The sequence below is a fragment of the Excalfactoria chinensis genome, chromosome 3 (assembly GCF_039878825.1).
Source record: "Excalfactoria chinensis isolate bCotChi1 chromosome 3, bCotChi1.hap2, whole genome shotgun sequence".
NCBI classification, from domain to species: domain Eukaryota; kingdom Metazoa; phylum Chordata; class Aves; order Galliformes; family Phasianidae; genus Excalfactoria; species Excalfactoria chinensis.
Genome location: NC_092827.1, coordinates 57,976,869 through 57,988,739, shown reverse-complemented (window position 1 = coordinate 57,988,739; position 11,871 = coordinate 57,976,869).

The window sequence follows — 11,871 nt, the reverse complement described above, 5'->3', positions numbered from 1 at the left end:
ATGTAAATAAGGCTGATTACTGCTGTATGGGAAAAGTACTGCACATGTCAGAGATTGCTGAGGAAAATTCTCTGTGCTGATAAAAGGGTAAGTGATACAGAAAACACATATCAGAGAAGATCTGCCAGGATATGTTGCTACCAACAAACTAACAGTAAGTCTGCCCTGCTCATCACAAAGAATTTCAGTTGAGTAATTAAATTTTTACAATGCTTCAGAAAGGCAGGTGAAACAGGCCACTATTATACTGTCTGCAGCATTTCCCAGCATCTCTCAAACACTGAAAACAGTGAATTACAAGGACTCCAACTTTGGAAGCTCTTAAAACAAGCTTGTAATTCAAATTCTAAGACAGCTGGAAGGTCTTTCTAACTATTATCTGAATGCAGTGGAGCACTGAATATATTAATTCATAGTTATATTCCATCTGTATCCTCATCTATCTCACACATGTCTAAATAACATGACTGATTCATGCATTATTTATCTGGTGCCTGGGACTCTGCTTGTCAAGGAATGCAAACTGGAATTTAAAATGTGTCAAGACATATCTGGCAAAGTAGGAAATGATTTGGATTACTCACTAGCATCAAAGAGCCTTCCATGTTGTGCCCACAAAACAGGACTCTCTAGCTCATAATTATCCCCTGCTAACTCATTATTTGTGTGTACATGGTGTGCAGGACAAAGCATACAACAAAGAGAGTCATCAGATCCAACACTTTATTATCAAGCTGTTCCACTCTTCTGCCCAGTTTTGATTCACTTTGTGAAACAAAGTATATGATTCAGAAAATAAATACTTAAAGATCTTTGTTCCCTGTTTATCTTCAACAGATGAATGGATCCAACATTTTCCGTGTGATGAGCCCCTGAGGCAGATCTTTGAATTAGGATAGAACTTATTTTTCTTCAAGTTCTGCAGTTTCATGAAGTAACATATATGGATGGTGGAAGGAGTCTTTCCTTTTATCAGTTTTGGAAATTTAAATTTGTCCAGTTTTCAAAAGCAAAAGATGGGTACAAAAATGTAGAAATTACACAATTTGATCATATCAAGCCTGCTCCATTAATTAGGAAAATGATTTACAAATAATTTCACTGGCAAAACATACTTTTAAGAAAAACAAATACTTTGAACAATGAAACAGTTATTAACTTTCTACATTTTGCTATTTTTGACTAATGTTTCAAATATTGTCCAGTACTTTGTGAGCAGTTAAGAATAGGTAGCTTAGTTGAGCATCTTTTCCCCCAGTTTCCATCTTTTCTTTTTTGCTTGCTCTTGAAGACCAATGTACAATGGAAAGCACACTAACTTACCAGACTGATCTCAGAAAGCCTCATATGTCCTCACTCCAGCAAGGCGTGGCACTGGGTAAAATAAAGCTGACTTTAGGTAATGCAACTCCTCATACATCCTGAGTTCCATGATATTACACAGACTTCCATGCTGGAAAAAAGACATATGAAATCATAGCACAATTAAAAAATGACAGTAAAATATGCAACCCATAGATGCTACTAGCGAATAAAGCTTATTTCCATTGCCACTACCCATCTGATGATGACTAGAGGAATTCAATCCCAAAGGATCACTTTTGTTTCCCTAAGCAGGAAAATATCAACAAATATAACAAAAAGATAAATCATCTTCCCAGTATTATAATTTCCCAACTCTTTTCTCATTTTTTATAATAATTTTATTTGCTGTTGTTTGGCTAAGTATTACAAGTACTGTAATTTTACATTCACTCTAAGTCATAAGCCATAGCAACTGACTATAGTTCTGATTAATGTCCCAAACCAATCCTGTTCAAGTTCCCAATGCAGTTCGCTCTGCAGTACCTGAGCATTCAGCACCATCTCTGGCCAGATGCATAAAGTACAAGCTTAAATTCAAATAAATGAAAACGCCCAAAATGAAATTCACAGAATTCAGGAAAGATTAAGTTGTCATGAAGATTTATAGGCATTCTTTTGGAACATGAGGAGCCTCCAGAAATGAAAAAAAGTGAAATCTGATTTAATTGGCTAAAAAACATTTTTATAAAATTCTGTATGATGCATTACACTTCCCAGTTTATAAGTTTGTTTCTCTTTTATTAAAGAAAAACACTAAAATGCTGTTGTTTTACACATATCTTCCTTTTGGAGGATGGCAACACTTTTTACCTTAAGATTAATCTCATTACTTAATAGTAGATGTGGAGAAGCTGTAAGGAAGAAATTGTCACTGAGATTTGAACCCATATTTCCTGCATGATTCCTTACCATAATGAGCCAAACTGAAACCACAGATCAAAAGACAGATTATTACAGAGGAAAATACAGGATTTGAGCTTAAGCATCAGAATAAAAAAAAAAAAAAAAAAAAAAAAAAAAAAAAAAAAAAAGTCTCCCCTAGTCCTCCTCACATTTGTATAGAAATTCCTGTGTTCTAGTTTGTGCGCACTGCCCTTTCTTCAGACATTGATGGGCACTGTTGAACACAGCCTGGCCCCATCCATGTCACTCTCACCCTTAAGATATTTACAGGCATTGATAAGATTTCCACTCAGTGTTCTCTTCTCCAAGCTGAAGAGGCTCAGGTCTCCCAGCCTTTCCTCATAAAGGAAGCGCTCCAGGCCATTTATCATCTTTGTGGGCATCTACTGAGCTCTCTTTAAATGATCCCCATCTTTTTTGAACTGAGGATTCCAGATGTGGGCACATTATTCCAAATGTGGCCTCACTACGACAGAGCAGAGGGGGAAGATCACCACCCTTTGGCTCTTTTTAATGTTCTCCAGGATACCACTGGCCTTCTTGGCCACAAAGGCACATTGCTGGCCCCTGGCCAACCTGTTGTCCATTAAGATATATATGCTCTTTTCTGCTGAGCTCCTCTGCAGAGACCCCCCTATTTCAGGTCAGACCCAAACCTGTAGGACTCTATTCTTACCTATGTTAAACCAAATCAAGTTCCTCTCCACCCAATTCTCCATCCTGCCCCAGTCTCACTGACTGTCAGTACAGCTTTCTGGTGTGACAGCCACTTCTCCCAGCTTTGTATCATAAACAAACTTGCTGAGGGTGGACTCCATCCCTTTACCCAGGTCATTGACAAAGATGTTGCATGTATTCAGACCCAGCATCAACCCCTTAGTTACAGGCCAGACTCTGTGCTATTGATGACAACCCTCCGAGCTCTGCCATTCAGACAGTTCTCAATCCATGAATAAAAATATTACAACAACCTAAATCATAAAGAATTCCACATCAGAATCTGTTTCTCACCTATTTGAATTTAAATGCATCATTATCATGTTAAACGTTTGCGTATGAGATGCCAGTGAACCAATCTACTGCATTTTCCCAGATGTCCCAAAGACCTGGAAAATAATTCTTCCTAATATTGTATTAGTCCCTTTCAAATGCAGAAAAGGCTTTATTTAAGAACCACAAGTACAGAAAATGTCATATATTCACCAAGCTTTGATCTGAATTTTATCTTAACTACTTCCTGTGTTTTCCCATTCCTTGCATGTTCTCTTAAGATGAAATACAACTGACTTTGAATAGAATGACTTGATTGTAGAAAGCAAATTTACATATGCATCCTTGAATATCTGAGGTAAGTGGATTTAGAACTCAGTGTTCAGGACTTACTTGGAATCCTAATTACAGCCATCTAGCTTTATGCCATCCTGGCACTGCAATGGTCAGATGTCACTTGTGACCCAGCCCCTAGAGAATGACACTCTCCTCTTTCTGAAAGCTGAGGAAGTGTTATATGACCATGAGCTCATTCTTTCCTCTCTTTTTATCCCCTCAGCTCCCTGTATACCATCCATCACCTTCTTGCTGTTCCTAATTCACTCGAGGGGTTCTGTGAAGCTTTTACTCATCCTCCTCCATATCAACTTACCTTCATTTGTGTCATCTCCCTCCCATTTTCCACACTGCCAAAAACAAGGTCTTCATTCCCCATCTCTCTTTACCACTGCCCATGTCTCATGCCGGGACTTATGTACAACCTTTCATTCACATCGTTATTTTTACAGATCTTCTAGATAGACAAAAAATTTCCCCTCTATCTGTCCCTGCACACCTTCCCTGGGAAGAAGGGAGGAAAAGAGAGGCTGAGGTAATCAACTTTCAGACAACATTAAGGCTTGCTCACCTGAGGTAGTAATATCACAGGAATTTGAAGTAGGTGGGGAGGGTAACTACTGTCAGTGTGTCTGTCATGTCTTTCTTCAAGTGGGTTTTTTCTGCATCTTTTCTGTCTTACAGTTTCATAATCTTAAGTCCCTGTAGGGCTAGGGATGGTAAGAGACATTATACCAGAGCTCTGGCTCAGTAATAACTCTATGGGAAATAAATGAACTCTCTATCATTCCCTTAGGGTATCTCCTAATTACAGGATCTGAAGAAAACAGTATCGTATATGGTGTTGTCCTCATCAGCTCCTCAGTACTGCTTAGATACAGAAAGGCTACACATTGCTTAAAAGATCAGTAAGTAAATACTTAGTACTGCATCACAGTGACAGCTCCCTAGCTTGTGTCTATTATCCTAAGTTCAGAGACTTCACTAAGAGATCATCTGGCCCATATTTTCTTACAGCTGGGTTCTCTCTTAATTGGCTTTGGATGTTTTATAACAGTGAGCATTTCTCTTAGAAATCAGTCTTTCAACATGGAAATAATTACTAATTGTGAGACTAACTCTACTTTCATTAACACTGGTACAAATCCAGACTAAATTTACTCTGTATTTCAGCTGTGTACAAGTGCCTGCAGATGAGACTGGTCTTTGGTTATTACATGGAGAAATGACACAAACAGTCAGAAATTTTACATCTAATGATCATAGCAGAAAGACAGAATTCATTTTTGGTATTTTCAGTTTTATCTTTTCTTACCAGTTGTTCAATGCATACAAGAGTAAGCACAACAAAAACAGAATTTAAATGCATTAATCCTGAAGAAATCGTGTGTAGACCTTACTAATGTCTCCTACTTCTGTCATACAGAATATATACTCCACTGGCATTTCACAGGAGTAAAAAGAGACCAGTCAGTTTTGTAATCAGTATAAATCATCGAAGCTCCACTGGACACAATATTTTTGCAGCTGAGTAAAAAAGGCCTTCAGCTTCAGAGAAGACAATCTGTAGCTGTTATTTATGAAATCTTTGTATAAAAACTTAATATTAAATCATGAAACAACAGCAAGACACTAACTACAAGGCAGCAAGAGCAACATCTGAAAGGAGTGCGTGACAAAGCATAGGCAAACATGTACAGCACATATAAATGTTTCAGAGCTAAAAAGCAAGTGCTACTTCCTTGACATTTCTTTTCTGTCAAAATATAATTAAAGTATAGCAAAAAAATGTGTCTAAGTAATGCATATAATTATGACTCTAGCTGTAGAGATATTTGCTTGAAGTGATAAAAATAAAGACATTCCCAATTGCTAGTGTTGTCTAATCTATCTGCCCAAACAGGTAACGTACCTTGATTAGAAAGAAAAGGTCATTTTCACAAATCAGACAGTGCATCTGTCAGTGCATCAGTCACGAGAAATCAGGATCACAAAAGTATTAGATGTGTACCACAGACCCTGAATTAATGTGAATTACTAGAATGAAAAACATAAATATATCTGAAAAGGTTAATACACCTCCATCTCCAGAAAGATAAAACTTTTGAGTACATTTCTTGAAAAGCCTGTGTCATGTTTTTTTTTTTATATATTATTCCTCAGCAGAGGGAGAAATTACAAGCCTTAACACACATACCTGTTTCTTGATTCTTCTTCGGAGAGACAGTGGCAACATTTGCAGCTGTTCCTCACCAATCTGCTCCTTTCCAAAACATGTAGCTTTTCAAACCTGTGAAGACTCCAAAAGATTCAGTGAACAGAATATGCCCTTTCACCTAAGCTACCTGAAGATATATTGCCACTCAATTTGATCTCTGCTTCTCAACACTGGCAGAACTTGTTTTACCTTTACCTCTCTTACCCCATACTCCAAATGGAATGAATCCAAGAAGGTGGAATCAGAAGAGCAAGTGATGATCACAGCAGACCCCAGCTCACTATTAACCATGCATGTTGCTTTACATTGATGAAGGAGGCTCCTCCATGATCCTTCAGGAAAATATTCTGCTTTCCTTATATCTCTGCCCCCTGCTCTCCTTGAACCTGAAACTGATCATAGCTAGGAGACCTAGACAGACACATAAAACATGTGCCAATTGGGAAAAGCCTTGGCAAGTCTAGTTCCCATTCTCAGTATTACTTCTGGTCCACTGCTTACTATTGGGAACCCAGTAGGATTTGTGTAGGATCTACATAACTCATATAGATCCAGCCCTGAAAATGCAGTAACATGACAGTGGAGGCACTGAAGGGAGTGAAGGCCAGAATAAAAGGTACCAAATCAGATAAAGCTATTAGCATTAGGATGAAATAAATAAACAAATAATCACAATATGGGAATTTAAACTTTAAGTCCTGCATTAAATGCCATTCATAACCCTGTTCTAGTTGCAACTACTCCCTCCCTATAGAAATCTTCCATGTGAGCAGCATGAAAAGAAATCTCCAGTTATTTTGGTGTTTTTCTTGTGGTAGTCTTCCCCTCCACTAGACATTTCTAACTGCTCCTTCTATGACTCCAAAGTTAGTTAATTTATTGTAAACGTAATGAAAGTGCAGTATGAGAACATCAACCTGGCTTGCTTATCAGCCAAGCAGTCCTCTTCTTCAAGGGCAAAAATTATGCTAATGGAACAAAAAATTCAGATAATATGAACTATTTTTGTTATCAAAAGGCAGGTAAATAAGGAGAGTTCATTAACTCTGTAAACATCACTGATTACTCTTAGGATATTTGATTAGCTCAGTTTTTAATTCAAGTAGAGATAAAGGGTCACATTTCTATAGTGGTTTCTATTACCTATGGAAATACTGTGCTTCAATGCTCTTTTCACAGTAAAAATAATGCACAGGCAGTCCTTTACATGGATCTAGTTCAACAAAGCTCTTAAACAAATATTTACACTGTGGTGATACTATGTACAAAACAAGAGCATATATCTCATATATTTCTGAAGTGATTATTGAAATATCCACTTAAACGGGAACATTTCCAAGAAAAAATATGCATTACTGTTTTTCTTTTCCTGATGATGAAAAATCATACTGGCAAACAAATTGATTGTGCTTTTATTCTGCACTCCTGTATCTGTGTAGAACAAGTCACATTATAGTGGAGCTGTACAATCCTACGGCAATTATTAGTAATAACAATGGTCTGAGCCTCACTCTCAAAGATATCTCCTTTCACATGCCCTGACAGTTGTACCCTGCCTTTACGTAGGAGGAACTTCTTGTACCATCATACATCAGGAAAGGTTATGAAATGCATTTTCTCAGCAAGCACATATGAGGGCAGCTCAGCCAACCCTAATCCAAAGCCACACAAAGACAGAAAGCTTTGTTCTGCTGCCCAGCACACGCACACACAGTGTCTGAACATCACATGGAGTGCAAACAATACCACAACTCACCCTACCGCAAATTCCATTGAACAGTACACCAGCGATCAATGTTGTACCATCCACATGCTGGAAAGTTAGGAAATGGGCACAAAATGTTGTATTGGCTTCTACCTGTTTTCAACTAATCCAAAAATATCTTGCTAAATGCCTCAAGGCACGACAAAAGAAATGATGAAATAATTAAATAAATGGTGAAATAAATAAATAAATAGACAAAAGATGTTCAGTACCCCTGGGTTTCTTTGTTGCCAATTAATGATTTATGTGCCCAGACAGACAATGCCAATAATACCTCAACTCTATCAATTTTCCATAAAAGGTAATGTGTCAACACAAAAGCACAAGCAATTAAGAACAGAAAAACGGACTGGAGATATTTGTTAAACACTTATCCATTTTTGAAAAGGTAAAAAATTGGAAATACAGGATAGCTTATTTTCCCGTGAGCCAAAGGCATCAGCTCTTGTCTTTCCATGTCATCTTGCTATCAATATGCTGTTGCTAGGATGTGAATGTTTCCATGGAAATAAGTGAACTCTTTAGCTTCACTAACAGCACTGTTACCCCCCACCCCTTCTCTCTCCTTCCTGTTTATTTTTTCTTACTTCTGGAGCCAATATGGAAATGAAAACAAAACAAGATGGCCAATCCTCGGACAGCCCAAGGACTTCCTTCTGACTTCCCACAATATCACTGATTATGGTCTCAGACATAGTTTGAGAGTGCTTTGTTCTATTTCAGATTTCTGGCATGGAGCAGAGCACTGCATCACACTCAGAAAACAGCCTGAAATCTGAAACGGAGCAGAGTGTTAAGTGCTGGCACTCTCCTTCTGCTGGCTTTGCTGGGTCTGGAATAGTTTGGGTGGCAGTTCTTGTGCAGGTGCTCTGCTGAGGCAGAGGCCAGGCTGTGATTGCCACCTGTTGGGTCTGGTATTGCAATTGCAGGGCTGGCAGCAGGACTGGAGCCCAGAGAGCGGCACAGATCCAAGCAGTGTAAGAGCACATGCATTCATCTGTGTCCTCCTGGTCTGCAGGGGGCAATAACTGCTACCATAATTATTATAAAACAATATACATATTATTAAAAATATGGGTGATCGATCTCGCTACATTTCAGGCCCAGGACAGGAAAAGGCACAGCCACAAGGCAGCTGGTACCCCAGACTGGCTGAACAGATTCTGTATTAAAACCTCCATGCAACTTTCCATGCTTACTTCCTTTCAGAAAGTTTCAGAGCTGACTGTTTTCCTACACAATTTTACTCTGTTCCGGCAGACTGCCCCCACAGCATCCCTCCCCTCTGCATCACCAGCAAGCATGCTTCCTCTCTGGGTGGGGAGGAACCACCTGGGGCATTCACTTATCCAGCATTCCGAGTAGCTCATGCTTCAGTTTGGTTGGCAGGTGCCACTTTTTGTTTGACAAGCTACTCAAACAAACATTGTATCAGTAGTAGGTGACAAAAGATGAGCAGTTTCTTCTTCTTCTCTCTATCTATTAAAGGAGGAAAAAAAATAAAAAAAAAAAAAATAAAAAAAACTACAAAAAATAAACAGAAAGAAGCTAGTTCACTGAAAGTCTTGCAGCAATGGAGAGAAAGGGGAGAAGGCCATAGCTCTCACTTCTAGTTCTCCTCTTGCTCTGCCATCAGCAGATGAAACAAAGGGGAAACATAAGTACTCCTTCCTGGCTTGCTGCTGAGTGTCTTAAGCACACTGGGAGCAGCAGGCAGCACCTTAAGTTAGATCTAAAGCCTGACCTCATAGCCAACAAAATTTCTGGCTGAGTTGCCCTGATGTTCCTTCTAGGAGACTCGCAGCCCAGCCCCTCCAGATGCTCAGTCATTATCTTCATCTAGTCCAACTAGTCAACCTGGGTTCAATTTTGAACATTTTTTAGCTGAAGAGTAAAACCAGAAGTAAGATGAAGGTAAAAGTTGACATAAGAATCCTGCACACACACATACACACAGAAAAAATAGGAATAAGCTAGAAATTTTGATTTCACATGTAAGGGGTTCTAGATAAAGCAACCAATGAAATCCTGATCTTTGCTTCTTTGCTTGCATTCATCAGATGACTTGCTAGGAAATACTATGTGCCATTATGCTCCTTGTACCTGTTGGAGTCCAAAGGCAAAGATCAGCCATTTAAGGAACAAAACAATGAAACTGAACACATTTCTGCTTTAGGATGGATAACTTTGATCAAAATGAGAGGCACATTTACTCTTTTTTTCCCCTCAACAGAAGGGAAATATATTTTCAGAAACTAATCCACAAGCTTTTTACATCCCATACCTCCTGTCTCAGAATAGCTGTGTTAAAAATTGTGCTAGATCATTAAATACACTGATTTTTTGTTTTGTTTTCATTTGTTTGTTGATGATGTTTTGTGTTTGTTTGTAGGTGAGTTTTTTATTTATTGTTTCTGTTTATTCTTAGGAATCACATATAAATATTACTGGCACTGAACACTTTGTTTGCCCAGTGGCTTCTGACAGCTCTCCTTGATTATGAGACGTTTGTCTTTAAATTACTCCATTTTCTAGACAGCCACCTTAGGCACAGAGTTTCTCAAACAACAAAAAAAACATATTTACGAGACAACATTGTTAAAATTTTAATGTCCTGTTACTGACGTTGAGAGTTTGGCTGCTGCCTTGTTTTCTGCAGTCACTTCTGCTCAGCAGACACCCCCAGTCAGAGACACATGGTCTGAGCTCTCACCAGAATCCTCAGTACTAATAAATTTACCTCCTGATAACCACTGCCTTTTCTCACTTTGATAAATCTGCCTTTGCACTGAAGATGTTTTCTAGTGCCACGCTGGAAGTTGAAGTGTTTTTCAGTGGTTCATCTCAAGAGGCCAATGCATTAAGAATAGATAAAATTCAGACCCATGTTCTCATTTCAAGTGTTTATAACCCTGAAAGTACTGTTGACCAAGTTTCAAAGTTAGCACAGGTGCTATGACTGTTACCAGTAACAGCAATGCTGATCCTACCTGGCTACTTGGCAACATTAATCAATTTCTCACAGTCACTGCCTTTACAGTTGATATAAGGCTGCCTTTTATAACAAGTGTCTCTTGAGAATTCAGATTTATGTTAGATCTGATAATCTAACACTGCATATCAGATAGTTCACAATGAAGAAAACGTTGGTGAGATAAGTTATATGATGGTGAGGTAGCACGTCAGGCATAATCAGGTTGCTAAAAATCTGGAAGTGAGGATTCAAGATAAAAGCAGATCACTCTCAGAATTGCCCTTAGTGGTGCTAAATGCATTAAAGTGTCAAATGCATTTAGACCTTTTCAACGAAAGTAAAATCTTGTCATTTATATGCTTCCAGCCAATCTGATCAGAATAAAAAGTGGGTCAGTTTAAGACATTATGTAAATTATGCACACAGGTGACCATTTGTACTGCAAATAAAGCTTATGGGCTGGAATCTGGTCTAAAATCCAGACTAGTCATTGGGAATCCTGCTTTGGTGATCTCTGGAATTCTCTTTACAATGGTTTTAGCAGTATAGAAGGCAGGAAGAAGAAGCAACTAAGTACTAATTTTTTGAAAGGAATAAAGCAAAGGCTTATATTCAATGACTAAGCACTAGCTACACATGAAATTCAAATGAAAAGCACCAACTTGTCTCTCAGATCTCCTACCTTTCTGTCAGTGTCAGTGATTTTCAGGGATATCATTCCACAATAAATCAACAATGTGAAAGCCCCTCTGGGTCCTGAACAAACTTCACAAACCAGCAGAAGGCTACTGGGAAAACAGTTGGCAGAACTCAAAGTTGTCCTCCTGTGCAAAAGATAACAAGTGAATAGCAAAGCAGTTACACTATGCTGTTCCCACAGCTGCAGTGCAGCTCCAGATCACAAGCAAACTAGTTTCAAGCAAACATGATGAGTGCTTTCATTCAGCTGCCACTCCACAACAGGGCTTAAGAACACTGTGACTTTCCATTCCAACTTGCAGTTCTCACCTTTCACATCTGGAACACAGTGCTAAAATATCTCTTTGTGAGCTGGCAGAAGGTGTTCACAAAATTGGCTGGAGGTACAAACAAAATATTTTCCCTTTGGCTTCCCAGATCCCTGCCAACATGTTTTCTTATCCTTTTAAAATGATATCAACAGAGAGAGAGAGGTCAAAACAGTATGAGATTTAAAAATCAGTAGTCTAAATGAATTTAGATCAATAAACATTAAAGTTACCTAAGTACAATCTTGTAGGATTTGCACAGTATCACTATGAATAAAATCAAGATTTCTGCTAGAAGTAGTAATTTCAGTGT